General features: G+C 39.2%; 1 pseudogene; it reads left to right on the forward strand.

The window, feature by feature from the left end:
• Positions 1–4130, forward strand: part of LOC102865518 — a 193763-nt pseudogene that overhangs the window by 135442 nt on the left and 54191 nt on the right.

Consider the following 4130-nt stretch of genomic DNA (forward strand, 5'->3'; position numbering starts at 1 on the left):
CATATTTTGATTTCTTGACCACTGCTGCTGCTATTCATATTGATTATGGATCCAAGTAAAATGAAATTGTTGACAACTTTCATCTTTTCTCTATTGATCATGCTTATTGATCTTGAGGTGAGGATTTTTATCTTCCTGTTGAAATCTAATCCAAACCAAAAATGGATGTCAGAAGAGAGTCTAAAACTGGTACAAGAACAGAGAGAACTCAAAACAAAGGGAAGAACTGTTGAAGAAAGAGAGATGAACAGAAGACTGCAAAAGACAGCTTGAGAAGGCATAGCACAGTGTTATTAAAAAAATATACAAAGAACCAGAGTTACAAAACTAGAAGGGAAGAAGATACTGACATTTCTCAATCTCTCAAGCTGAAAAAAACCTAAAGAACAAACCAGAGCCTCAAATTGCAATATTGAAGGATTCTTTTGGCAAAATAGTGAACAACACAAGAAGCATCAAAAGAAGATGGGAAGAGTACAGATACAATGATCCAAAAAGAGTTGGTTGGCATCAAAACATTTCAGGCCATAGCATATGATCAAGAACCAACAGTTAAAATTGAAGAAGGCCAAACTGCACTGAAGGCACTGATGAAAAATAAAGCTCTGGTAATTGATGGAATCCCAGTAGATGTTATGTCAAGAAACAGAAGCATCTCTGGACATAATTCCTAGCCTTTGGCAAGAAATTTGAAAGACAAAGGTAAGTATCAGGCCAACTGACTGGGAAAGAACATATTTGTTTCTATTTCCAAAAAAGGAAATTCAACAAAATATGGAAATTATTGTGCAATATCATTTAAAATCACATGCAAGTAAAATCTTGCTGAAGATTATTTAAAAAAATGGCTTGAATAACAGATCAACAGGGATCTTCCACAAATTCAAGCTGGATCCAGAGGAAGCCATGGCACAAGAGATGTCAATGTCAGTTGACTCTTGGCTGCAAGTAAAGAATATTAGAAAGATGTTTATTTGTGTTTTATTGACTATGTAAAGACATTTGACTGTGTAGATCTTAACAAATTATAGCTAACATTGAGAAGATTGTGGGTCCTAAAGTACTTAATGATGCTTTTGCAAAATCTACACAATTGACTTAGAAGCAGTTGTCTGAACTAAACAAGGGAACACTGCATACTTTAAAATCAGGAAGCGTATGCATCATGGCTGTATACTTTCTTTATACCTATTCAATCTGTGTTTCTGAGAAAATCATTCAAGAATCTAAACTACAAGAAGAATGTGGCATCAGGATTGGAGAAAGACTCATAATCAGACTTGCTCTATTTAAACCTGGTGGGTTGGTAAAATTAATCAATCCCATTATGAGTCATTTCTGTATACCTTATTTGTGTCTTCCCACCCAGCCATATGGCAAAAGTCAAAACCAATGGCTATATATTTACCACAAGAAGGCATTTACTGTTTCAACATTCTTAACCAGAAACTCTGAACTTTGATAAATGTTGATAGTTATTGAAAGGCTTCAGGCCTTTTGTCCATAGGGTCGCCATGAGTCATGCTCAACTCAAAGGCAATCAACAACAACATCGTATTTGTATGATTCCTGATATTCCACATAAATGAGATCTTACAATATTAGCCTTTCTGTGACTGACTTGTTTTACTCAACAATATGTTTTCAGGGTTCATCCATATTGTAATATGAATCAGGACTTAATTTCTCTTATGGCTAACTATATTCCACTATATGGAAACTCTGTATTGTGTTTATGTATGTATATGTTGATGGAGTTTAGGCTTTGCTGACCTTTTGTCTATCATAAATAATCTGCAGTAAGTAAACATTGGTATGCATGTATCTATGTTCATGCCTTTTTAGAAATCCCTCGGTGTCACCTAGCATACCCAACTCTGATGGTGTATTTAATCTCACTGGGTAGCATTAGAATTCATGGACCTTTTGTTAGCATCCTCACAATACAGTGTTGTGAGTTTGGGGTGCTAAGTCGCCATTCATTACTCCTGACGTGCTCCATGCTGTGTCTAGAGCTTGGACCCAGCTTCTGCACTGATCTGTGGAAACACCACTCTCTGGTTTGTGTTTGTTTACAGAGCCAGCATTACTCAGAGCCACAGTTCTCATTCCTTAAACAAGCAGCTCATCATTAACATGGAGCCTCTGCAGCCACTGCTGCCCTCTCCCAGCGAGCAGGATGAGGAACTTCCGCCAGGTGAGGGGGGTTCATGTGCTGCTCCAGGACGGCACTGCAGGCTCATCCTGGAGGAATAGGTGGCACCAGCGACTACACCGGCAGCGCGGGGGTGGGGTGGAGTTGAGGGGCTGCAGGAGGTCCTAAACTGTCTTTTAGTACATAAGCTGTTACGAAGGCTATTCAGCTTATTATAGTTATTATTGTTAGGTGCCTTTGAGTACAACTGATAGTGACCCTGTGAACAGCCAACCTGAAACCTGCCCTATCCTATGCCATCCACATCATCTCTGAGACACGAGAGCCCATTATTAGGTTGGGTGATAAATATGGGAGTTGAGAAGGCACTGGTATAAAACATTCTCATAGTTATGTAACAAAGCAGCAGTGGTGTTAGACTTGTCCTGTCCAGTACAGTAACAGTTCCCACATGTGGCTAGTTCAAATTCTGCTCACACTAGCCTGATCACCACTGACCAGAAGACTCGTGTGACTAATGGTGAAATGCTTTATTGAGGTTTAGATTATAATCATCAAATTAGTGGTTATGAAAAAGCCTTCACAAGCATCTATTTCATTTTACAGTGATTTTTTTCATTTTTTCTCCAGTCACTTGTTCCCTTTTCCAACTTGTTAAACATACGGATGCACACTAAGATATACAAGGTCACTTCAACCCAAAAGTTGTGATATTTTAAAAGGTTTCCATATATGTTAAGGGAGCTCTTGTGGTGCAGTCTGTAGGGATTGTGCTTTTAACGCAAAGACCACACTTCTGTGGCAGTTCAGTCCACCAGCAGCTCTGCAAGAAAAAAGAAGGGCTGTCTTCTCTCATGTGGTTCACAGCCTCAGAAACCGGGTGGAGGTTATGAGTCAGTTCCCGCTCAACAGCAGAGAGCTTGGAGGGTTTTTTTTAAAGTCATATTTGTATAGTATAATCGTCTTTGCAATCACTTGCTATGCATTGGAGACCTGGACAATGACTATGGAGGATAGAAGGAGAATTGATGCCTTTGAGCTGTGGTGCTGGAGAAGACTATTGAATATACCATGGGCTGCAAAGAGAACAAACAGGTTCATCCTAGAGAGGGTTAAACCAAGCTGCTCCTTGAAGGCAAGGATTTTGAGCCTTCGTCTGTCATACTTTGGACATGTTGCAAGGAGGAACTAATCCTTGGAAAAGGATGTCATGCATGGGAGGATGGAGGGACAGCTCAGGAGAGGAAGACCCTCAATGAGGTGGATTGATTCAGTGACTGGGATTACCGGGGCAGGTGTGTAGGAGACAGTGAGATTGGCACAGGATAGAACAGGGTTTAAGGCTGTTTTACATAGGGTCACTATGAGTCACAGGCTACTCGACAGCACATAACAACATTTGTTTAATCATATATGCTCCTAGATTTATATATCATTTCTAAGGACATCAAGGAAGAATTACATTGCTTCTGTTTGCTACAGATACCTGATAAGGCAAAACTTATCACACCATCACCCACTCCTAATAATTTCAAAACAAATAAGACTATGTACACAAAATAAACTTGCTGGAAGCCTGTGCCAGAATATGGTCGGCTTTTCTTTAACTATATGCAATTTTACTTTTATCTTTTAAAATCTAAATCGTGTGCCATTTCAGAGGGCAGTCATCAAAATATGATTGTCACCACAGGTTCACATCAAGAATTTCTTTGATTGAAGACTTTTTAATCCATGCTAACACCATGGCTTGAAAGCACATGTGTTTCGGGAGTAGTAGAAGCAGCTCGTTTATGCTTATACTAACTTATTTACATTTACATTAAGTGTAAAGAATTTTGATAAGTATTTTCCTGAAAAGAAGCTTCTATGTTTAGATGGGGAAATGGGTAATGGAATACTGGCAATCTGGCGAAGTGGAGGGTGAGTACCTAAATGTGGATGATGGAAACTTAGAAGATTCCATTTCAGTGAG

The sequence above is a fragment of the Elephantulus edwardii genome, unplaced genomic scaffold (genome assembly GCF_000299155.1).
Source record: "Elephantulus edwardii isolate Elephantulus edwardi_28Jun2011 unplaced genomic scaffold, EleEdw1.0 scaffold00491, whole genome shotgun sequence".
Classification (NCBI taxonomy): domain Eukaryota; kingdom Metazoa; phylum Chordata; class Mammalia; order Macroscelidea; family Macroscelididae; genus Elephantulus; species Elephantulus edwardii.